Source organism: Meles meles, chromosome 3 (genome assembly GCF_922984935.1).
Source record: "Meles meles chromosome 3, mMelMel3.1 paternal haplotype, whole genome shotgun sequence".
NCBI lineage: Eukaryota > Metazoa > Chordata > Mammalia > Carnivora > Mustelidae > Meles > Meles meles.
Window position 1 is genome coordinate 92,680,837 of NC_060068.1, and position 26,029 is coordinate 92,706,865.

General features: G+C 42.9%; 1 long non-coding RNA gene across 1 annotated transcript in view; it reads right to left on the minus strand.

The window, feature by feature from the left end:
* The window catches only part of LOC123938104, a 95,958-nt gene that overhangs the window by 16,078 nt on the left and 53,851 nt on the right, over nucleotides 1–26,029 (minus strand). Inside the window, exon 3 of the long non-coding RNA XR_006817674.1 lies at nucleotides 21,673–21,851. This is a non-coding gene — a long non-coding RNA (uncharacterized LOC123938104). The remainder of the gene's footprint in view (nucleotides 1–21,672; nucleotides 21,852–26,029) is intronic.

Consider the following 26,029-nt stretch of genomic DNA (forward strand, 5'->3'; position numbering starts at 1 on the left):
GTTTGCTAGGTACAAGGAATAAACACTCCTGGTTTCCCTCTGTTCTGTTGTTCTCCCTCTGGTCTACAAACACGCCACAAAGGCTTCTCTGTTTCTTCCCTCAATCGCATTTCTCATTCAGACGTCCTTCCTGTTTGGGGCTCTATTTCTTACTTCCACTTGGTTCTTTCCTTTCCTGCATGGGCTTCTAAGTTTGTTTGTGTTCAGGTTTCTCACATTTTTTCTATTTTTGAATTGTTTCTCTCTGCAGGACCATCTCTATGTCTCACTTCTTTATCACGTTGCTCCCTTTTTTGTATCAGGTATTATTCATCGTCTTTGTTTCTATTTATTTCTCTTCTTCTAGCTCTGATTTCTTTATCTCGGCGCCCCTTGTTTCCTCCCCTTGATTCTCCTGTTCCCATCTCGATGCCCTTTGACCAAACACCCCTTCCCTACCCCCGACTTAAAGCCACAAGAGAAGTGTTCCATCTAGACTGGAAGAGAAAGGACAGAATATCAAGAGAATAGAAAGGTGGTGGACTGAACCTGGGAAGGGCAAGTTTAGTCATACTAATGACTTCCCCATCCTCCCAGGGTCCCTGGGGCAGTCTCCTCCACTGCCTGCAAGTGTCACAGCCACAGACTGAGGCAATGCAAAGGGAAGGAAGCAAGAGGAAGTCAAGGTGAGTGCTGGGGCAGCCACAATGGACAAACACGAAGCTGTTCCTTAAATACCAGCCAGGTCAGCATTCATCTGAGACGCTACGAAACAGGAGTATGTTTAAAGTCTGGAGCCACGTGCTCGCTTCGGCAGCACATATACTAAAGTCTGGAGCCACTCTGATCAGCTTCCTGGCAAGCTAGAACCCAGCCTCTCTAGAACCTAAAAACCAAGGTCACTATAATCAGATACAGAAGGTAAATATAATCAATTTCCACTTGACCCTAAATACTTTAAAACCACCTCTGGCGGGGAGCTAATGCCCCCCTCCAGAATACACATTTCCCTTCTGGAGACTTGACTGTGACCCAGCCCCACTCTTGACTTTAAAAAAATTTTTATTTAAAAAATATTTCCAGATATGTTTATAAATAGATCACGCGTTTTAGAGCTGCCTTGCAGCCCCTCAGTTGTACAGCAGAGGAAAAATCCGTGACAGTCACCGCTGCGGGAAGTTTGCTTTTCTCTTATCCTTCAGGAAATAGAAGAAGAAGAAAAAAAGGAAACATAATAAGTTTTTAAAAGCCCGATGAAAAAGCAGCTCTCAGAAAAACAATGTCACCAGCACAGTAGCAGTAGTGAGACGACCAAATGTACAAACAACGTGACCTTTCCTCCTTCCCCTCCTGACACCTGGGCTGACGAGGGTGGCTGAAGGTGGCCAGGGCGGGTCCTGGAGCATTGTGCAGAGCTTACTTTGGGGGCAGCAGGGGCCAAGGAGATGCTTTTCATTTCACGTTGGAGCACTGCTGGGGAAGGATGATGACAGAGCTGACTTCGTTTTTCCTTTCTCAGGCAGGTGTCAGTGTGTTGATTTTGAAACTCAGAACCAAGGAAAACACCTCGTCTGTTCAAAATCTTCAAAACAAAAACAAACTTGCACTTTTCACATGTTTTTTATTTTGACAAAAGAGGTCTTTTCTTCTTTTTTTTCTTTTCCTTTTTAGGGTGAGGTAAATAGGGGTAATTACCCTAAATTTGTAATATTGTTTGCTAGGATCCTCTCTGATGTCAGTCCTTCTGCCCCTCCCACCCTGGCCTACTCTTAAGACAAAGGAGAGAAGAGCTGGGTCTCAGGACAATGAAAACAAAGACTCAGGGCTGAGGCCTTTGTCCAGCCTTGGCACAGATTGAGGCTGGGTGAGCAGAGCACATCTCTGGTAAGGCAGCTTTAACCTGGGGTCTGCCCGCTCAGGGCCGCCTTCACAAGGGGACCCTTTGGTCCAGGGACTTCTCTTTAATAATATCTGAGGATTTGGGGGTTTGTTTCCTGGCTTTTTCTTTTCTTTTTAAGATTTTATTTATTTATTTGACAGAGACACAGCGAGAGAGAGAACGCAAGCAGGGGAATGGGAGAGAGTGATCAGGCTTCCCTGCAGCAGGTAGCCTGATGCGGGGCTCAGGCTCGATCCCAGGATTCTGGGATCATGACCTGAGCCCAAGACACACGACTGAGCCACCCAGGCGCCCCTGTTTCCTGGCTTCTTTTAAGAAGATAACAAAAGGATGAGCTGAGAACTGAATCCATATAACAGAATGACACACACAGTTAGGAATAAATTATACTCCCACAAATATACCTACAAAGATTAAGCACTGGCATTCCACTTTAGTGGTGATTCTTCCCAAGAAAATTTTAAAGAAAAATAAAAAGAAGAAACAAAGCAAAAGGAAAAAGTCGTTGGCCAGATAGGGTCCAGTTCCTGGTATTCTTGAGATTTTCAGTTCTGTTTTGCTTTGAACCCTCTTGCCCCTAATTCCTGTCTCCATGGTTGGCGTTAGATGGGTCACTGCCTGGTCTTAGGACTTTCATTCCCTTTGGTGAACCCTATCACTGTCTCTGTCTCCATTTGGTAAAATGTTGTGCTTTTTATTTTTTTAAAGATCTTATTTATTTATTTGTGTGAGAGAGAGACCATGAGTAGGGGGGAGGGGCAGAGGGAGAGGGAGAAGCAGACTCCCTAAAGCAGGGAGCCTGATGATGTGACGCAGGGCTGGATCCCAGGAACCTGGGATCATAACCTAAGCCAAAGGCAGACACTTCACTGGGTGAAGTGCCACCCAGGCACCCCTAAATTTTGGGCTTTAAGCAGCTGTATGCACAGTGTTGGCTCCTTGAATGCTGCATAGAGCCAAGCAATTGTCCAAATTGGGACCGTATACTCCCTACCAGCCTATACATCTGCCCCTGCACCTCTCCTCTCTGCCATGCTGCAGAGGGAGGGTTTACTGGTTCTCTGCATTCCACAGAAAGAGAACTAATTCCAGGCTGAGTGTTCCCAGAAAAATCTACCACCATAGTGAAAAAGCCGTTCCTGATCCTTATTTTGTCACCCAAGTATCCACTGCTAGAATGGGATGAGGTTTCTCCCTTCATTTTTTCCAATTATTGTAAGAATGCGTGACTTGGGTGGATATATTAGTTTCCTAAGGCTGCTATAAGGAAGAATCATCAAGTCGGCAGGTATCTGTTTAATAGATAGAAACATATCATCTCACAGCTCTGAAGTCCTGGAGTCCAAAATCAAGGTGTGGGCCAGACCGTGCTCCCTCTGGAAGCTCTCGGGAAGGCTCTGTTCCAGGCTTCTCACCCAGCTTCTGGTAGCCTCAGGCATTCTCCAGCATTCCTCACTCCAACCCTCGGTTTCCTCTCCTCACCGCATTTTCCTTGTATCTTTGTCTTCCTTCTGAGTGTCTGTCTCTGTGTCCAAATTTCCCCTTTTTATAAGGACACCAGTCGGCAGACTCATTTTCACGTAATTACGTCTGTAAAGACCCTCTTTCCAAATGAGGTCACATTTTGATATTTGGGGGTTAGAACTTCAGCAGATCTATTTTGGGGGACACAATTCAGCCACCACCAGTAGACAACCTTGCCCTTTAAATATTGTCTCAACTTATAAGGAAAACTGCTCTCTCTTGTTTGGTGCATCAGCACATGGAATGTTCTGGAACTAGAGTAATAACAAGATTTAAAACATGGTAAAGAAGAACCAACCGCACAGTAGGTTAAATCATCGCCGTGGCTGTGGAAAAGAAACCTCTGCTTGGCCCCTTCCCCTTGTGTGGGCTGCTCAGCCCCCTCTCCCAGGTTCCCTGAAAGAAGTGGTCCTCCTGGGACACCTGGGTGGCTCAGTTGGTTAAGCAGCTGCCTTCGGCTCAGGTCATGATCCCAGCGTCCTGGGATCGAGTCCCACATCGGGCTCCTTGCTCGGCAGGGAGCCTGCTTCTCCCTCTGCCTCTGCCTGCCACTCTGTCTGCCTGTGCTTGCTCGCTCTCTCTCTCTCTCTCTGACAAATAAATAAATAAAATCTAAAAAAAAAAAAAAAAAGAAGTGGTCATCCGATTTATACTTTCACCTGAGGTTTCTTTCCTAAACTCCCCGCACCTGGACACATCGGGGCTGTTTTTCCTTCATGTTAAGGTGGCTCTCACCAGTAACAAGGAACTTCTCATTATTAATGGGGAGGGGGAGGAGTGCTGGAAAAATGTGTCAACACAAGTACTATTGGTGGCCCAGTAGCAATTCACACTCCTTATGGTACAGCTGTGATGTAAGAATCTAAGTGACATTTAAGTGTGCTGAGATCCTGAAACGAAAAATAAAAATTGAAAAGAGAAATCATCAGGATTAGATTACCACGGCATTTTCTTCATAAAATCAGAGCACATTTGTGTTAATGAACATCTTGGGTTCTCCTAATTTTCTAGGCAGTATTCATACCAAATCTTATCCTCCAGGGCTCACACAATGATGTGGTTAACCACCTTCTCTTTCCATAGCACTCCTCCTGCCTCACCAGATTCTCTTATCGGCCTCCTAAGTTGGGGGAACAAATCTGATTAGTAGGTGAAAAAAATGATCGGGTTCAAAGTGTGTGTGGGGGGACACACGGGGGGCCTGGGTCTCCAGCCAGTGTCTCCTGTCCTTCCAGTGGACTGCACAAACTGGTGGAACACGGATAAGACGTGTTGATTTCATGTACAGGTTGGGCTAGTTTTCAGCATCTCGTTTGAGCATTCTGTTTTTGATTTTTATTTTCCAGTTTTTCAAGTTGGGTCAGCCTTGGGTAGATAAGTTGAATCAGAGGAGAGATTCCCAGTCTGACTACAAAGGCTTCCCTGGCAGGTGGGATTTAAAATGGAAGGAGGTAAGAATAAGCTTGGATGAGCCAGGTGAGAGCCAGCCAACCCTTCTTTTTGCATAGAGCAATTGGAAGCACTTCATGCAAAAGGGAGTCAGAGGACTGGATCTCCTTTTTTTTTTTTTTTTTTTTAACTTTTTCCCCTCACTTGGAAAAATTTGTTTCTCTTGCTGATAATTCACTAACATTGTACAAAAGCAAACAGTACAGAGAAAGTGAAGGTTTCTACAGTGTCAGTCCTTCTTTACCTTGGCTATAGGGCAGTCACATTGACGATGGCTCAAGTTCTTTGTCTCCAACCTCTCACCAGGCCTGGACATAAGCACTTTACTTACTGACTTATACTTCTGTAAAACCTTTTGCCGATTTGTTCATTGATATCTTGTTTTAGTTTTCATTTCTTTTTTTTTTTTTAATTTTATTTATTTGACAGAGAGAAATCACAACTAGGCAGAGAGGCAGGCAGAGAGAGAGGAGGAAGCAGGCTCCCTGCTGAGCAGAGAGCCCGATGAGGGGCTCCATCCCAGGACCCTGGGATCATGACCTGAGCAGAAGGCAGAGGCTTTAACCCACTGAGCCACCCAGGTGCCCCTAGTTTTCATTTCTTTGATTGTTAAGGAATCTAACTCTTTTTTATATGATTTGTTACCCTGAATTGCCTGTTTATAACACTGGCTTGGGTGTTTATTGGAACAGTTACCTTTTATTTATTTATAAGGAGGAAGGTGTTCTCACGAAAACATGTCTACAGAACTCCAAGGATGGATCTAAGAAGGTTTAAAAAAGCGATTTTTTTTTTTACATATTCATACTTCTCTAATAAGCTCAGCACAAACCAGGCTAAAGTTTACATCTATTAAAGAAAAAAAAAAAAGATGCAGGAGGAAAGAAGAATTTGTTTTCCAGTGTCTCTTATTATCCGAAGAACTTTTTTTTTTTTTTTTTTTTTTGAGAGAGAGAGAGAGAGAGAGAAAGAGGTAGAGAGAGCCTGGGGGTGGTGGTGGGAGGGGAGAAGGAGAGAGAGAGAATCTCAAGCAGGCTCCATGCCTAGTGCGGCGTCCAACATGGGGCTCAATCTCATGACCCTGAGATCACCACTTGAGTCAAAACCAAGAATCAGACAATTAACCAACTGAGCCACCCAGGTGTTCCACCATCTGAAGAGCATTTTTAAGGAGGTAATGAATATGCTAAGGAAATCATTCTTATCAATTTAACATACGTTCCTCATAAGCAAGTCTCTGCCATCCTATCTTCATATACACATAAGTAAAAGTAATAAAACAATTCCATGTGCTAGACTTCTACTCATTCTGATTCCTCCTCAGTTCCAGTTACTGAAGTTATCTTACAATACTTAAAAACAAACCCATTTACAGAGCCAGTGACATCACAAGGATTAGAACCGCATTCATTTTCACTCCCTCACACATTTTCCTACTGGATAAGTGGCTTTCTTGTTTAAATGGAATTCAGTGATCATAAAATGGATTTCATCCAGATACAAAATATGAAAAACTGAACTCATGGGAAATGACCCTTGCAGGGCACACCACCCTCAGGCCTGAAGGGGATTTTCTATTTCATCAACTGTTGAGGAGCCATAATAATAAAATATAAAATATTCTAAAAGATTAGAAAATCAAGAGTCACATACCACATAATTCCTCCCCAGCATTGTTTTCTTAGCCTAATGCATTCTCACTCATTCTCAGCACCCACAACCAGTCCACTTGGCCCCTCCCCAGGAATGACACCCCTGGGTCGAGCTAAGGGATCCTTCTCTGTGCTTCCAGAACACTGCATGCCTTTCTCTTATTACTTACCATACAATCCTGAAATGACATGGAGTGCCCCGTTTGCTTGTTAGCTAGGTCTGCAGGTCAAGGGCCCCGTGGCGTTCATCTTTGCCTGCCTGCCAGCTCCCACAGTACCCGCACTTAATGGGCTTTTAATTATTTCTTGTTTTGTTGTGTTACTGTTAATATTTTGAACTATGTGGAGAATCATTTAGCTCCCCCATTTTTGGGGGAAGACTTTATTTATTTATTTGACAGAGAGAGACACAGAGAAAGAGGGAACACAAGCAAGGGGAGTGGGAGAGGGAGATGCAGTCTTCCAGCCCAGCAGAGAACCTGACACGGGGCTCAATCCCAGGACCCTGGGATCATGACCTGAGCCATTAAGGCAGACGATTAATGACTGAGTCACCCAGGCACCCCATGATCCCCCATTTTTGCTCACTCGTGGCAAATACCCTTAATGGCGACCATGGCCCCTCCCTGCCCTTATCCTTGCTGGTAGAACCCTGATTTTGTTTGAAGTTTTGTTTTGTTGAAATTTGTGTTTGAAGCACAAAGCTATGTGCTCAGGAAATGACTCCTCTTGTGGGGTTGAAGTGGGGGGCATGAGTGGCGACTGGTCTGCACCATCCTGGCAGCCCCCTTCCCTGGGGCCTGTGGCCCAGTTCTAGACTATGAGGTCTGAGAATAAGTCACCTGCTGAGTTTTAGGAAAAGGCTTTTCTGATAGTATAGGGAGACTCATGGGAAGAGACGCCCTCTCTCTGTGGAGATTGCATGGGCCCTCCAGAACAGTGGCAGAGATCTTGCAATACGAGGGAGGACACAAGACTGCATGGACATTCTCCTCCATGGTGTGCTTAAGCTGGGGTCACCTGCCTGCAGACTGTCCCCAAAAGAGAACGAGCCCCTGAATGCATCCTGACTACATCACTACACAGTAGAAATAGGAAGACACCAGAGGGGACTTAGGAGCCTCCACTGGAGGAAGCAGAGTCAAAACTGAAAGTTAAAAGGAATCAGGGTTTTATCTTGCAGTAGGGAAGCCTCTGGATAAATCTGTTTGCTGTTTTCAAATTCATGGAGGGTTTTAAGGATGAGACATCAAACAGTTATTCCCCATGACTTCTGAAGACCTAACAAGAAGCGGAAACTGAATTAAAGCAGGAGAGACTCTGCCTGGATTTAAGAGAGAATCTGCCTATAGGAACGATAAAACCCTGACACAAGCCCCTGAAGAGGAAAGCCTGTCCCTTTGGAAAAGGACAAGAGTAGAAAATGTGAGTCTTTGGGTGAGTTTATTATTCACCTACTTAGGTCAATGGGAATAACCAAATGACTACCTAAAGTGTGTAATTTTATGCTAGTTTACAGAGATAAGTTACTTAAATTCAAGTGGGTGAGGAATGAGCTACAGACCTCCAAGAGTATTCATTAGGTTCTGAGTTTGACCTGACAGAGCTGGAAATACCTGTTTCATCACTATAAGGCCAGAATGTCAGCATGACATCCAGTTTATAATTTACGTTGAACACACACTACTTATCAGAGCTTTGAGATTAGTCATATGCCCAGAACGAGGACAAGGCATGAGAAATGTAGCCTCGGGGAAGGTGGCTGATTATTTCCGGAGTGTTTATTAGTAAAGCTGATCCTAATCTGAATTCACTTTTCCAAGCAAGAATGTAAAAGTGAGTATTGGATTTGGTCAGTTCCTCTGACCACATCATTACTCTTACAGTACACCTAGCATGCAAGTCACCAGGCAGCAGGTGGGGAGCAGTTCAGCTCAGGCCCACCCATTCCTGAGTCCAAGTTCTGGGTTCAAGGACCTGCTCACACAAAGGATATTGCAAGTTGAGTTTCCAGCTGTGAAATTATGGCCTGGATCTTAAGTAACCCGAGACCACAACTACCTCTTCCCCTAAAGCCGATTTTATATAAAAGCTATTATTGGCAAGACTGTCCCATCAACCCTGGAAGCTAATGTAAATACAGTAAAGGCATATCAAAATTGGTTTCAGGTTTGTTCTTGTTGATGCGATTAGGTATGTACTCTTCATTTCACTGGCATTGCGCCTGGAGCATTTCTTTTCTTTTCTTAAGATTTTATTTACTCCGGGCATCGGGCTCTCTGCTCGGCGGGGAGCCTGCTTCCTCCTCTCTCTCTGCCTGCCTCTCTGCCTACTTGTGATCTCTGTCTGTAAAATAAATAAATGAAATCTTAAAAAAAAAAAGATTTTATTTACACATTTGACAGAGAGAGAGATGGAGAATAAGCAGGGGCAGCACAAAGGAAGAAGGAGAAGCAGACTCCTCACTGAGCGGGGAGCCTGATGCAGGGCTCGATCGATCCCAGGACCCTGGGATCATGACCTGAGCTGAAGGCAAGCCCTTAGCCGAATGAGTCACCCATGCGCCCCTGGAGCATTTCTTTCTTTATAAATTTGGCAGGACAAATCTTAAAATGTGGGCTCTGTGTATTGAAAACCGTTTTTTCACAAATCAACAAATACTTTTCTGGTCCCACCAGGCATGTCTCCTCCGAGGTTCTTACTAGAACATCAGGAGTTGGCAGAGACCTGGCAGGACCACCTCGTCTCCCTCAAAATACTCTCCAACTTCTCTCCTCCTTTCTCCTTTTGAAAAACCCTTCCCACCCTTCCTGTATCTCCGCTGCATGGGGCACACACTCCCTCACTGCCCCGGAGCCCTGGAAATAGTGTCTGGGTTTTGGAATCTTCCTGACTTCAGAGGAGAGGCCCAGGAGCTTGGAGGGGCTCCGTGGGGGCTGCTGCTGTCCTATCCCCCACTTTCACAACCCCCGCTCCCGGTTGCCTGGTGCTGGCAGTGGAAGGAAGGACGGCTGCACATTTAGCTGGTGCTAACCAGATGGTCTGTTCGGGTCCTCTTTCTGTCTCTTCAGCTCATGAGGTCAAAGCACAGAATCAGCCCTTCAACGGGATGCGGGCACCTTACATCTAAACTCTGAGGTCACCGGGAGCTGGGGACAAACCCTGTTCTGCCATCTAACACCAGTGTGTCCCGGGGCAAAGTATTTCATCTCCAAGTCTCCTATGAACAGTTTCCTATGGAGAAGATAATAATACCTGCTTCCAACATTGTTCTCAAGATTAAGTAACAGACATTTAAAAAGCACCTATATGTTATTCAATGTTGGTGGGAGGCATGTACCCCTTTTTATAGCAATGAGACTTCTAAATACCTGTGCTCAGAATACAGCAATAGATAGTATTTGCCACTGGCCTTCCAGTAATCTGCCGTAAAAGGAAACCTCAGTGTCAGGCCCTCGGTCACCCAGCAAAATAGCTGCAGATCCAAAGGACCTCATCTTGGGGCTCAGAGGACTGGCTCTTTTCCTAGAGGCACAGAGGCTACAGCAACATCGCATGTAGCACATGCCTCACTGGGACGCAGGAAGGTTAATGAGATAACATCTAGGTGGAAAGTGCTGAGTGTGCTAAGTGTTACCATGTTGCAATTACCCTAATAGGGGAGCTAGCTCTCCTTGGTCCAGATTATTCAAAAGCATGTGGCTCTGAAAAAGAAGGTACAACAGGTGAGACAGAAATGGAGAGAAGGCAAACATATCCTCACCCCAGGCACACTTTTCAGCAACACTGGGAGCTGCAAATGGGGAAAGGACTTTGGCCTCCACGGTGCTACAGTTCAGTTGTTTGACTTTCTGGGTTTAGAATTACATCCTGCCACGTTTCTGCATTGCTTCCTAGAGGCCACTGAGGACAGAGCCACGGTGCACCCGCCCATCAGCCCTGTGACCTGGGGGCGAGCCATGCCCCCTCTCTGAGCCTTAGTTTTCTTGCCTGGAAAATGGAGAGAGTGGTCCCTACTTATTTCTCACGGTCCTGAGGCTACACAGTGCAAGGCCTTTGAGAATTAGAAAGTGAGGCATTGTAACTTGAATTATTAGATCTATTCTCTCATTTCGTATCTGCCCATAACCAACGTTAAGAAATAAAGTTCTCTGACTCTACCGGCAGGTGACCAGCCATCATACATTACAAACTCCAGCGGAATTTCCACAAGGATGAATTATGGATTAGGTAAAATGGTACTCTTGGTTCTCTTTTGAAGGACCAGCTTATCCACGGCTCAGTGCTTATAGTTTCTGGATCCACTAAGCCCCATGCTATTATATAGAAATATATTTTATTTATGTAGCACGTGGAATTTTTCAAAATACTTTCCCATATATTATCTCCTGCTGCTATTTTGGGTCTATGTGTAGGTCTCTGTGTCTCCTAGTGAAGTCTTTAGGGATATTTGCTCCTCCTCTTCCTGTTTTCCAGCACATTACCCTTAGAAGAGGCAGAAGCCCAGGGCTTCAGGGAGCCAGGGCGTGACCCTGGGAGTCTTACTGAACATGGCCTCAGTGGCAGCAGTCACTAAGGAAATGAAGACAGGGCCAGGCTGCCCAGTCGGGCCATACACATGGGCCGGACACAGACAGCCCTGTTCACAGGGAGACAAGTGTCCCTCTGCGACCTGCGGTCACCCGTGCAGTTTCAGGAAAGGCTCCCACATTCCCAGAGCCTCCGTTGCTACTTACTGACAAACCAGCCCCTCAATAATCTTATTGTATGTTTTCAAAATAATTCTCTGTAATGCCCCAAGAATGTCTGAACTTCTGTGTGAACTCGCTGGTTTGCATATTTTTCATCTTATTAGTGGGAACTCCGATAGACAAGGCCCATGACCTTGCCTTTCCATGAGTCTCCCGGGTGGGTGCAGAGGCAGTCTCTCCTGCTGGTGAACTTCCAGTGACTGCCTCAACCCCCCACTGGTCTCCTTCTGATTCTCCCTCACACCCCTTCCAGCCTTTCTTTCCTTGCCCTCTTCATAACCAATGTTAAAGAAAGCTTTGCTTTTGATTGCAGGTTACTCATTAGAGAATGCCACAAGATTCTGGTTCTGAATTTTTATGAGGCAAGATTCTGAAAACAGAAGGAAAGTGCAGAGAGGATGCTGCCTTTGATGACCTATTTACCCCAACCCTATGCGGCTGGGAAGGAAGCATTCAGCTTTTGATTTCAGGATGACTGCACACGACCCCAGTTCTAATATCACTTGTCATTCATAAATCCCTGAGACATCACAGACCCAGCCAGATGTGATGTGGCCTGGCCTAATCCTTCCACAGAGATGCAAGAGAGAGTGGAAGTTAAGCCTTAATTAAAAATGAGATCTGGGGGCGCCTGGGTGGCTCAGTGGATTAAGCCGCTGCCTTCGGCTCAGGTCATGATCTCAGGGTCCTGGGATCGAGCCCCACATCGGGCTCTCTGCTCCGCAGGGAGCCTGCTTCCTCCTCTCTCTCTGCCTGCCTCTCTGCCTACTTGTGATCTCTCTCTCTGTCAAATAAATAAATAAATAAAATAAAATCTTAAAAAAAAATGAGATCTGATATTGGAAAATTAAGGCTTAAAAATGCTTTGGATGGGCCTATTTGGGAGTACATTCAAGTGCATGGATACTCCAATTCAGGAGATGCTGTTATTTTACTAGATGCAGCCAATTTTATAAAATCATAAAATACCAAATTTACAGCTACAGGATGAAGTGCAACCCAGTACCTCCACCTAGGTTTGAACTCTAAGTAGCATGATATATTTTGATATACATATGCTAATTCCTCTCTGGTTTTCCAATTAAAGGTATATGTCACACGAGGACAACAGACCACAAACTTTAAATAAAATTTAAAAGTAATTCCCCAATTTTTGCTAAGTCATCTGTTCACTTATATTCTTGTTCTTTCTTTTTTTATTCTCAAGAAATCTTTACTAATAATTGACTTTGCATCCAGTACATTGTATGCAGTCTACATACAATGAGATGTAAAAAGTCATTCTGGTCATCAAACAACTGAAAATCATGATCAAGCGGTGAGAAACTTCCCTCTCAAGTTAAACCTCACTATAAGAAATTTCACTACAAGTGTATTTTTAACAACCAAGCGACTGCTATGGAAAATGAGGCCTGGGAACAGCATAAGACAGACTAGCTGTCTGACTGGGCGTCTGGATGGCTCAGTGGGTTAAGCTTCTGCCTTCCACTCAGGTCATGATCCCAGGGTCCTGGGATCGAGCCGCGCATCGGGCTCTCTGCTCCGCAGGGAGTCTGGTTCCTCCTTTCTCTCTGCCTGCCTCTCTGTCTAGTTGTGATTTCTCTCTGTCAAATAAATAAAAAATATTAAAAAAAAAAAAAAGACAGACTAGCTGGAGTAGCCAGGCAAAGATCAGAACTGAGGGGAAACTTGCAGGATGGAGAGTGAAGGATTTCAACTGTGTTTCTTTCACCTTTACTTCCCAGCAACAGGCGGAATGAACTGCACTCTTCTTTCATGAGCTCTGGATTCTCCCTTGTGGGAAGTCTAAAGGGCAGTAAAGCAGTCAAAACACAGATCTACAGGGAGAAACAGCAGATTCGAGGGGTCACAGACAGAGTATCATTACACCCCAAAAAAGTAAGAACAGATTCTAGCTGGGAAAGGTAAGCCCTTTAAACTACTGGCCTACAGAAAAGGCCGTTAGTAATTATTTATTGAATGAATGAATGAATGAATGACCAAGATGATCCCCACAACTGCCTCAGTTCCATCTTTCTTTCTCTCTTTCTTTCTTTCTTAAAGATTTTAATTTATTTATTTGACAGAGAGAGAGAAAGAGAGAGAGAGATCACAAATAGGCAGAGAGGCAGGCAGAGAGAGAGGGAAGCAGGCTCCCAGCTGAGTGGAGAGCCCCAAGTGGGGCTCGATTCCTGAACCCTGAGATCATGACCTGAGCCGAAGGCAGAGGCTTTAACCTATGGAGCCACCCAGGCACCCCTCAGTTCCACCTTTCATTTTCTTTACAGATGCCCTTGCAGCTGAATAGATAGAACTTGTCCCTGGGCTTTGTAATGGCTAGACTCATACGTGTTCCTTTCTTGCAGAATGGGAGTGTGCAGTAATTTGCAAAACACAACACAACACAACAAAAAAACAACAACCCAAAGACCCCAAAACAAAAACTGTCAAATTGCTTTCCAAAGTGGCTGTTCCACCTTACACCCCCCACTAGATACTAAAATATTTCTTGGTTGTCTAATAGTCTTGCCAGAACTGGGTATCATGAATTTTACCAAGAGGAGAAAGGTAACATGGCATCTCAATGTTTCATTTTGCATTTCCCAGATTACTAGTGAAGTAGAGTCTGTTCTCTGAAATGACAGTTAGATTCACATAATATCTTATCTGCTCTCTAAGTCTCTTGACTTCTTTTTCATATTTTTTATCTTTTTGTTTCCCACTCCCATTATTCAGACCTTATGAACAACTTCTTCCATTTTTTTAATGTTCCCATATTCTGTTTAACGAAGCCATTGGAGTTATTTCAATTTTTTTTTTATTTTTAGAAATTCTACTTGTTTTGCAAATTTACAACATCATTACTTTTAGTTTTTCTTTCCTTGTATATTTTAATCCCCTCTATTACTAATTTTTGCCAATTAAAAATGCACTTATCTTACATAAGATTGATAATTACAATATTTGATGTTATTTGGTATCTGATTCTCTTATTTTGTTTCTTGGATATCCCCCATGGTGTCTTGATTGCTTGTGTGTTTTGTGAGTTTCATTCAGGGCAGATTAACTTGTGTTTAGTTGCGGGAATTTTTTGAGGCCTTATTTGAAGGTGGGCTCCTCCAGAGAATATTTCTTTTATTTCTGCCATATGCCTGGAAGCAATTAAAACCTGAACCACTTGAAAATAAAATTTTGGTTTCCTGGCTCCTCACAGATAATGTAAATTCTGGACCACAAATCCCTGCATGGGTATGCTTGTGTTATAAATTTTCAAGGGAGATTTTTCTCCCCCCTCTACCAGCACAATGGTCAAGATAAGCAAGTTTCCTTGCTAATCCCATTGTGGGATGGATTTATACCTAGTTTACCTGTATACTGAAGATATTGCCCACTGGGGTCCTAGCTTTATCAAGGGGTGGGGGGGGTGTCTCCTATTAGACTTCACCTTGATGGGGTTCTTGCCTTGATCTCTAGTCTGCATTACCTCAGGCCACCATCAAAACCCAAGGTCAATACCAGCAGGGCTCTTCAGATGCCTCCACAGAGAAGGCTAAATTCAGAGTACAGTTCTCTTCCACTTCTTGCTTTCACTTTATTTGCCTCTGAATATTTCATAGTCTCCTACCAGCTCAGTGATACATTTGAAAATAATTTTTAATTCTGATATTTTATTTAGCATTTTTAGTTATTTTCAGCAAGTATCTGATTTGTCATACTGAAGCAAACAGGAGTCCTATTCTATTATTTATTGTATTTTTCTGTATGTTTGTAGTGTTTTGTATTTTAAAAAATATAACAATTCCAAGAAAAACTCATGAAAGGAAATAGACAAAAAAATTTGCTAAGTTAGGATGGTGAGGTTATTGGTGAGTATTCCTTAACTCTATTTTTCTGTACTATGCACGCACCAAAAAAAAAAAAAAAAAAAAAAAAAAAAAAAAAAAAAGAAAGAAAAGAAAGGAAGGAAGAAGAAAGAAATTGGTAACCAAATGGAAATCTTTGGAATCACATCTTAAATAACAGTCCATTTCTATAAACTGAATTGTCAAGTACTTCTTAACTTATTTTAATCAAGTAAACTTTAGGGAGCATGTATACCTTCTCCCTGAAAAAGACCCAAGAAGTTGGTAATGCTGAGTTTATCAAATGCAGTGAATTCACTACCCAACTTTCAAATACACAAGATGATCTTATCTAGAACTTGTTTTGAAAGAACTGGATACTAATTTTCTCCTTAAAGGACAGTAAAAGATGTTTCTAGTGAAAACATCTTAGGAAAATTAAACTTTATACTTCCTCATTAAACAGTGTAATTCTTTCAAATCTCTTTTTAAATCTCTTAAATACATAAATTGGCTTTGGAATATTTTTAAAATAAATAATTCAAGTTGAAGTCACATTGATTATAGTGTCTCAGTCTCCGGAATATTTGTGGACTGGTAAATTTGATCGTACCCAAAACTACCGCCATTCCCAGAGACAACAACCCAGTGAAGAAGTGTTTTATGTACTTACCCACAACACTTCTGACCCCTCATTTCCGTATACTCCTCAACAGGAGGTCATCAAACTCTCAAATTGTTGCCTACATGGTAGATAAAAATGGTATCTCACTTTCATTCTTTTGACAGCAGTGTAACTAACTAAACATTGCAGGAAAATGAAATAATGTTTTTATTTAAATGACTTCTCTTACTGACCTCTCTACTTTGGGTTCCTTTTAACTTTTTGTTATTATAAACAGTGCTGCAATTGTTTGTTTGGGTGTTTGTTTGTTTGCTTGTTTTGGCACATACACTTTTACATAAGGTCCTCTTACAGCCTTAGGATAAATTTAGTATTTTGCTATGTCAATATTTTGCCAGATTGCCCTACTTTGGGATAGGCACAAGTTCTTAATTTAGATAAAACTTGTTTTAAAAAATCTATATTCTTTGATTGAATTTTAAAACTAAAAATATTTCATTTATATTTAAAATGTTTAGTTTGTATTATGTTAGTATCTTACTGTCTGTCACCATCGATCTTGTTTCTGAAAAAATGTAAATACAATAGCCCAAACTTACAAAACAAATAAGTTAGGGAGTGACTATTTGCATTACCAAATTATTATTTGCTTTACAAATAGTACCAGTTTAAATTGAAAACACCTTGAAAATATTTGAAATAAGGCCAAATTTGCAAAAACCCAATTTATATATAACTTTCCCAGAATATATCAAACCCAGAAAATGAGATATACTTATTTTGTCATGATTTTACGAATCCTAGGCAGTCGAATGAATCTGCGGCTGCTTTTTTTGAGAGGCAAACTGTAGAGCGTAAGGAATCCATGAAGGATTAACGAAACTGTAATTATGTGATATTTTTTTCTCTCTCGAAACTCTTGGGTTTTTGTTTTTTTTGTTTTATTAAAGTCTGTGCTTCAAAAGCAGAAAAAATATCCACTTCTCCTCCCTGGCTTTTCAGGCTTTCCACTGCATGCCAGCTAACAGAGTGGCATATGGCACATAACACGCGTGGTCAACGTCCCACCAGCATATTTGCAGAACCAACAGTACATATTGAACGAAACCACACCTCATGCAGACGACTTTTAATCATCCTTTACCCTTTGGTGTAGGAGAATAGTGGAGAGGTGGGTGGAGGAGGGAGATCTGGTTGTTGGCAAGAAGCTCAAGGAATGGAAATACACCATGGTGGGGTGACGCTGGGGGAGCGCAGGAGGTGGCCTTCTTACTCACTGGCTCTGATTCCCTTGCCAGACAAATGATATAACAATGCTGTAGGGCTCAGAAAAATGGGGCAATGCTGGGGCCGTGGGCAGCAGGGTATTAATGATAGTGTGCCTGGTCCTCTCAGTGGCAGATAAAATACACAGATACATGCTTCTCACATTTAGCCAGCCCCAGTCCTGTCTAGCAGAGGGTTTCCCACTCTTTTGCCCCAGTTGCTCATCTTTTTCAAGCCTGACTCAGAAATACACAGTATCCCATCTAAAAAGACTCCTGTGTTTGTGAGAAGGGTCTAACATAGAAACTTGGGAGCGGGGGAAGGGCACCTGGCAGTTTTCCAGCACATTTGGGAATCCCTGCATGCACTCTGGCCATAATCAGCATCAGGCCTTCAGAATACAGGCCTGTGAGGAACAAGGGAAGGATAGCACAGGTCTTCTTGGCACTTCCCGCTTTCCTCGTTTCACTCACTGCTCCTCTTCTCCCCCTAGCATGTTGGCTACAGGCGGCCCTCGCCAGGAGCCCACCAGTCATCGCTGGAACCGCTGGAAGGCCAAATGAGGCGCTGTGCCCAGGCATCTGGCCATTTCAGAGTTTATGGCCTCTGGACTAGAGAAGGATTGACCCATTTTATTTTGGGAGATGAATGGGAAATGAAAGTAATTAGTGGGAAAAGGACTGGACTGGGCGTCTGAAGACCTGGGTTTACTTCCAGCTGGGCCATTTCTGAGCCCTGTGACCTGGGACTAACACTTAATCCCTGCAGACCCATGTTTTTCGGCTGAAAAATGTGGTGTGAACTGAATGAATTAGAGAGTAAAACTGAGCTTAGTGATCAATTTTGTGCATATTCCAATGGCCGTGGCCATGTGGCTGTGTGTGTGTATATAGGTGGAGGATGAAAAGATGAACCAAAGGAAAAATGGACTAACACAAGCACAGGGTAAATGCTCAGAAGTGAACGTAAGCAGCTGGAATAAGAAGGTGTGTCAAAGGAGAGAAACTTCCTTCCTCTTGGCACTAAATAACAAATCAACCCAAAACTTGATGGTGTAAACCAAAACCAGTGTGTTAAAAAACAACTTTAAGAAAAGGATTTTGTCGGTTATAAATTCAGGAAGGGCTTAGCTGCTTATTTGTCACATGGAATTTCTCCTGATGTTGCAGTCAGACACTGGCAGGGACGGCAACCATCTAAAGGCTCAATAGGGCTACGTTTCCAAGATGGCCCATCCGCACCGCCCGGAGCCAATGGAAGCTCAGCAAGCCTGTGACCAGAGGCCTGCCCAGCAAAACTTTCTCAAGGGAGGCAGACTCCTTGTGTGGTGACCAGATTCTTCCAGAGCAAGCACCCCAGGAGGAAAAAGTAGAAGTGGCATGGCCTTTTCCAATCTCGCCTCAGAAGTCACACAGTGAAGCCACACTATCACACTTTATTGCTCAAAGCCAGACACTAGCCCATCCTGATTCAAGAGCAGGGACAGGGGCTCCTGTTCTTTTTTTTTTTTTTTTTTTTTAAAGATTTATTTATTTGACAGATAGAGATTACAAGTAGGCAGAGAGGCAGGCAGAGAGAGAGAGGAGGAAGCAGGCTCCCAGCCAAGCAGAGAGCCCGATGCGGGGCTCGATCCCAGGACCCTGGGATCATGACCTGAGCTGCAGGCAGAGGCTTTAACCCGCTGAGCCACCCAGGCGCCCCGGGGCTCCTGTTCTTGATGAGAAGATATTAAAGAATGTTGGAGTCAAGTTTTAAAGGTGCCTCAGGCACCTGACAAGAACGCCCTGATTTTTCTCAGTATCTTTGAAATAAATGTCTTGATAATTTTATAATTTAATCAGCTTTCTGAGATAAGAGGCTTCCCAAATGATCTGCTTGGCTGGACGCTCACGAATTGAGTATACTTAAAGAACCTCTGCACTTTTCAAGTCAATGGTTTGGCTCCAAATCAGAGATCATTTTAACCTCCATTGCTGTTTGATGTGAATAAAGTTAGCTACGTAACTCCTCAGTGCAGGAAAAAGGCAAAGAACTGTGAAAAATCACATAGTCAGACTATTATTTCTAGATTGATTTAGGCACTTCAGAAAAAGGCCTCTGCTTCTGCAGATCTGGCAGCTCACTGTGGACATGGGACAACCATGCCACACACCACGTGAGAGAGAGACACCAATTCACCAGGAGTGACTCAGAACAAGCTCTTCTACAGGAAAACACTCCAGAATTCATCTGAGGTCAAACGTACGTGCCTTGGACCTGAGTGCTTCTGACACTGGCGCCCCAAGAGCAGGCACACTTCACGCCTTCTTCCTTGGGTCTAATTTCAATGATTATTCCTTCCCGTCTTATGCAGCTACCATCAGACCAATTTTAGTTCCTGGGGATTAAACAGTTTCTGAGGGTTGTTATCACTCCCCTTCAGTGAAGCACATCTTCAAACACGTTCCTGGATAATTACCATGGCCCAGTGGTTGGACAATCACCACAGAGTGCTTTTAAACACATACACACACACACACAGACACGTGCATGCGTGTGTTTCTTTGTGTTTGCTTTGTTTTTGCATTTTCAAAGCCCAGTGGTTCGTGAGAGACAGTAGAAGGACAAAATAAGAAGACATATGGTAGTGCTTAAATTATTCCCCAAAAGGGAAAGTGTCCAATATGAAATTATTCACTCTTTCTACTATTCTGGGGTGGGAAGGGAGGCATTTCAACCAAGAAAATCATAGTATACCCACAATGCCCAGAGGAGAACTGAATTATATTATCAACTTCCAAACACAGTCAGCAAAAAAAACTGCTTTGCAAAAATTAAACCTCTAATGTTTACACTGGGAAATACCTCCAGGACTTCTCTGCCATCTTCCCCATCACCCTGTACATGAGTGTGTGTATACACACACACACGCGTGCGCATGCACGCACACACACATGCACACACACCCCACAATCTCTTTTTCTTTCCAGGATCCTCATTGTTTTGTTGACTTCTGTTAATCACCTACACAGGTGATTCTGTAGTGAATACCCAAAAATGTCTCCAAAAGGAAGAATTACACCAAGTAGAATTTTGTCTTTTATCTTTCAAAATGTTCTAGGAACCTACAGACTCATCTGATCTAAGCCCTGGAAAAGCCATAAGGAAATCACTTAGATAATTACTGGAGATCTTTTTTCACCCAAAATGATAAGCAAAGGAAAGGGGAGGGGGAGACTGAGCTCCAGTTTCCTGTTGTTTTTATTCAGTTTTATTTTATTCAGTCCATTCAACCTAGCCTTAGGCATGTTATATAAAGGTTTTATGGAAAGAGATAAGCTTCAAGAAATATTTTTTAGCTTAAATCTTAAAAATAGCTGATGTGCCTTCGGCTCAGGTCATGATCCCAGGGTCCTGGGATCGAGTCCCGCATCGGGCTCTCTGCTCAGCGGGGAGCCTGCTTCTACCCTTCTGCCTGCCTCTCTGCCTGCTTGTGATCTCTGTCTGTCAAATGAATAAGTAAAATCTAAAAAAAAAAAAAAAAAAAAATAGCTGATGTATTCACATGGTCCAAGATGAAAACATTATAAAAATGTATATGTTGATGAAGATGGCCAGTAGACACATGAAAAGATGCTCAACGTCACTCATCATCAGGAAAATGCAAATCAAAACCATAATGAGATATCTCCTTATTCCTGTCAGAATGGCTAGAATCAAAAAGACAAATAACAAGTATTGGTGAGCACGTGGAAAAAAGGGAACCCTCATGCACTGTTGATAAGAATGTAAATTGGTGCAGCCACTGTCAAAAACAGTATGGAGGTTCCTCAAAAAATGAAAAAATAGAAATACTATATGATCCAGTAATTCCACAACCAGCTATTTACCCAAAGAAAATGAAAACATTAATTCAGGGAGATATATACACCCCCATGCTTACTGCAGCATTATTTATAACAGCTAAGATACAGAAGGCGCCCAAGTGTCCCTCCATAGATGAAAGCATAAAGAAGATGCGAAATATATACAATGGAATATCACGCAGTCATAAAAATGAGTGAGATCTTCAATCTGCAACAACATGGATAGACCTAGAGGCTACATACTAACTGAAATAAGACAAAGACAAATACCATACGATTACACTTATATGTAGAATCTAAAACACACACACACACACACACACACACACACACACACACACACACAAGCAGAAACAGACACGATATAGTATAGGAACAAACTGATGGCTGCCAGCAGGGAAGGGAGTGGTGGAGATGGGCGAAATGGGTCAAAGGGAGTTGGAGGCACAGGCTTTCAGTTATAGAATGAACACGTCACGGGATGAAAGGTACAGCATAGGGATGTAGTCAATGATATTGTACTAGCGCTGTATGGTGACAGATGGCAGCTACACTTGTGGTGAGCAAAGCACAAGGTATAGAGAAATTGAATCACTATGCTGTACACCTGCAGCTACTGTAACACTGTGTGTCGACTATATTTCAATTAAAAAAAAACAGTAAATGTTGAGAGGTCTGTCCCCGTGTACTCCAGTCCCTCTCCACCCCCATGCCCTGTCCCTTATAGGGGATTCTCACGTATGTTCCTGGTGTTTATGTTGATGCAAGCAAACACAAACATACCCATATTTTGCTTCCTCTCCCATTGTTTTTGAGAAGGAATTTAAGAGAGAAGGAACTGACCTTGCTTGTCCTGTGGCGAGAATCCATGAGCAGAGAAAACAATGGAATATCAGAAAGAATGGATTTGATTTCTCAGGTACTTAGATTCCCAAATTCACTTTCTCTGACTTTGGTTCTTTGGTTAAATCTCTTCTTTGGGCCTTTTAGTTCTTTAAATTTCCCAAATCCTTACAATCTGCAGAAGAAAAATTTTAGGTAATTCACATAGCTCATATCTTTTAACAATGAAAACATGTATATCCTACCCTTCAGAAGAGTGGAAAAAGCATAACAGGAAATGTTGTGTGGGGTCCCCTTAAGAAGGGCTCCCCATAATCCAGAGGCCTGAACATGGACATCCATTCAGGACCGTGGCCCTGCCTGAGGGAAAAACATATATTCTGAGCCTGAAGCTTTTCTTTATCTTACATGTACCCACACATAGAGCAAACACGGGCCTTATACAAACATCTTACACTTCGGACCCTTGGGAGTCTAAAATAGAATACTTTGTAGATTTTAGAAACAACCACAGGAATCTGGATGTGACCAGATAATTAACACTGGGCATTGTGTGGGACTGTGCCAGACCCCGAAAACAATTAAATAACTTTAAACTTATATTTTGGAAATGAAAAGGCAATGGCAACAACTCGTTTTTCAAATTAAGTTGAAACACAATAAATGATGTAATTTGCTGTCACTGTTTGGTGTGTAGTATTGTAGTATATGTCAGATGAATAAGGACAAACTAAATTGTGAATGATACATAGAATAAATTACTGAATGGGTGTGTATTATATCAAGTGCTTTACATGGTAAACATCTTCCTGAAGAGTTATAGGAGAGGTGTTTTGTGAAAATCAAATAAAATTTGGTTAAATATTTATTGATTTTATTATTATTATTTTTTAAAGTTTGCTTACTCTTCAGTAATCTCTACCTGCAACATGGGGCTTGAACTCACAACCCCGAGATCAAGAGTCACATGCTCTATGTCCTGAACCAGCTGGATACTCCTGGTTAAATATTTAAAGAAATCCTTAGGATGACTCATTTATTTTAATTTTTCATTTAAAGTGAAATACACGATCATTTTAAAGATACTTGAACAGTATAGAAAGTATACAGTAAAACTTGTTTCCATCCCACCTCAGCCCAGCTTGTCAGGCTTATGCCTCAGAAACAACAAATGGGGGCGCCTGGGTGGCTCAGTGGGTTAAAGCCTCTGCCTTCAGCTCAGGTCAAGATCCCAGAGTCCTGGGATCGAGCCCCACATTGGGCTCTCTGCTCAGCGGGGAGCCTGCTTCCCCCTCTCTCTGCCTGCCTCTCTGCCTGCTTGTGATCTGTCAGGTAGATAAACAAAATCTTAAAAAAAAAAAAAAAAAAGGAACAACCAATGTACCACTCTCTTAGGTTTCTGACAGAAAGGTTTTGCATACTGTAATATGTAAATACCTCTATTTTTAAAACAAACAAAAGCGTGTTGCAAACCCATTCCTTACTTGGCCTTAGTCTCCATCAGCATATGCGCACCTGTGCTGCTGAATATCTCCACTGGAAGGAAGGTTCTCAGGTTATTCAGCCCACCCCCACTCTGTGAGGAGTCCTCTGTGAAGTGACTAAGCATCCTTCATGGAGTACAATGAAATCACCTCCTAACAACCTCATCCCCTAAATGTGATTGTCATGCACCAAGCGTCGCCAGCTCTCCCTTCCTGGTATCTGGAAAATCATTTTTTGCCCTCTCAGTGATCATCATCCCGGACTGCCTGACGTCCCATATCAGAAAGCCATTCTTTTATACATTTTGTTGCCGTTTTTTTTAGTTGTTTCAGGCAGTAGGATAAATCCAATTCATGTTACTCCATCTTGGCCAGGGCTGGGGTGTCATATTTTTTCAACACCAAAGTGTTTCCTAAACTTGGATGTATACAATCATCTGAACAGCTCATTAAAAATAAAGATTCCTGGGCTCCCATCCAGAAATTCTGACTTGGAGAGCTGCCTGGGAATCTGTATTTTTCACCAGGGTCTCAAGCAGTGTTGACGCAGCCCGGCCATGGGCCAGACTGGCTGTCTGGGAACCACTGGCTTTAAGGATGACTGTATTTATTTGTCAGTTATTCTCAAGTGATGCCACCATATGGACACTCTGTTTTTCAGATGAACAAAATAAAAATAGGTGGTGAGGTTGATTTCTTGCCAGGCTTCAAACTACTGAATCTTGGGAAACACACCGCCACCTCTGAAGAGTGTCTGAAGAGGCCAGGGTTCTGTTCTAGAACGACAGCTCCGCTCGGCACGTGACGCAGCCGACCCAATGAGCTTGAAGGCAGGTTGGGAATCGAGTTGGAAGGGGCACATTTACTTGTCGGCACAGAGAGGGCACAAATCCCAGCAGCTTCAGTTAGTTAAACTCATTTTGGAAAATATTTTTGGCTTGTGTGGTTTTATGCTTTTAGAGTTCCATTTTTAAGCACTGGACCCGTCCAAACCCACCGAAGCTCAGCTGAAGCATCCAAGGAAGATGCTGAGTTTCACACCGATCTCTGCTGAGTCTGTAAAAATTTCGCAGATTTGTCCAAATTGCTTTGTTGAGAAATCAAAACAAAAATCACTAATCCCAGTGGGGTTTGTAGGGTCCTGTGGTTTTCATCCAAAACTCTGGCTAAAGCAGTGGTTGGTCATGTGACTTACAAGTCTAAAGGTTTCATTATGAAACCCGAAAGAAACCCACAACCTTCAGATTTAAAATATACTCCTAAGAGACTAACCTCCCCTCCCTCCCCCCCACCAATCTTCTTAGTTTTGGCCTAGAAGCAAAGACTAAGGAAACATGTCCAATCCAAACCAAATGTTGTCAGGACTCACTACATTTTAAATCCAAAGCCGTATTTTATTCCATTGGGATGACATTGTTTATTAACACTGTCTGAGGCAATTGAATTGTCTAGAAAAGTTCAGGAGAGCTGGAGGCCCTCTCTTGTTTGTATTATGATCAGAACTGTTCAGTAAACAAAATGAGTTCAACATAAATGATGAGATTTTATTTTACCATATATTCTTCCCTTAGGATATATAAGTAACAAATTGTGAAGTGAATTATATTTTCTCATCTTTAATATAAAATTTTACTCATTAAATGTCAGATCCCTTTACAACAATGACTCAAATTCTAGGATACACCAGGAAAACCTGGAGAATTTGTGACATCTGCATATTCTTATTCTTTATCACCATGTGACAAGTTATCACAAAACTCAGAGGTTTAAAGCAACAGCCAACTTATTCCATTTCATAATTTTGTGGGTTAGGAACTCTGGGAAGGATCAGCTGGTTGATTCTTCTGCTCTAGGTGATCACCTGGTGTCATTCATTGGTTTTCAGCTTGTGTCTGGTCTCATCCAGAGGGTCCTGAAGAGCTTCACCCACATGCTGGGCAAATTGGAGGGGATGAGTGGAGAGCTGGCTTTCCCCTCTTCATGTAGTCTTAGGGTCCCTTCACATAGTTCAGGCCTTCCAGAGACCAAGTTTGGGCCTGGAACTGGCAGAGTGTCAGCTTGTTGTTCACAGCAGCCATGGGCCAATTTCAAGGAGGGGAGAAATAGAACCCGTCTCTTGATGGCAGAAATGTCAGTTTGTGGCCATCATCTATCCACTACAAGGCAGCTGCCACAGTTACACTCTCAGAAATTCTGAAATAGCCAGTGCGTGGTGGTGTTCAAGCACATGCATTTTAGAAAACACCCAAGGAGATTCTGGTGCAAAGGATCCTCCCGGCACTTTTTGAAAAACACCACTCAATAAGAGGTGATGGAATGTGTGCTTATGATCAATCTGTCCATCAGTTAACAAGCACTGATGGCGTGATATGTGCCCAGAATCACGGTAGGTGGTGTGAAGAGCTGAAAGGAACATCAAAAAGGGATCTCAGCCCCAGAGGCGCTCAAATACATTTCATAGGAGCCAGGGTGCAGGGGGTGGAGTCTGAATGCTCTGACCCCCTGTGGGAGAGGGCCAGCTGCTGTGGGTGCAGCACAAAATAGTTTTCTGTAGCTGAGGTGATTGATGCACCTGGAACTTACACTACAGGAATCAGATCAGAAGTTGTGTTGGAATGACTAGATGGCCAGAATGAATTATGGGGGAAAGGGGAGCTGGATTCTTCATAGTTTCTGGTCAGAAATGGGGGAGAGCTGAGCAAAAGAGCCCGAGGCATGATGGCTCCCAAAACATTTTTCTTTTTCTTTTCTTGTCTCTCTCTCTTTTTAAAAAAGATTTTATTTATTCATTTGAGAGACAGAGAGAACACAAGCGGGGGAGAGGGAGAAACAGGATTCCTGCTGAGCTGGGAGCCCTATGTGAGGCTCC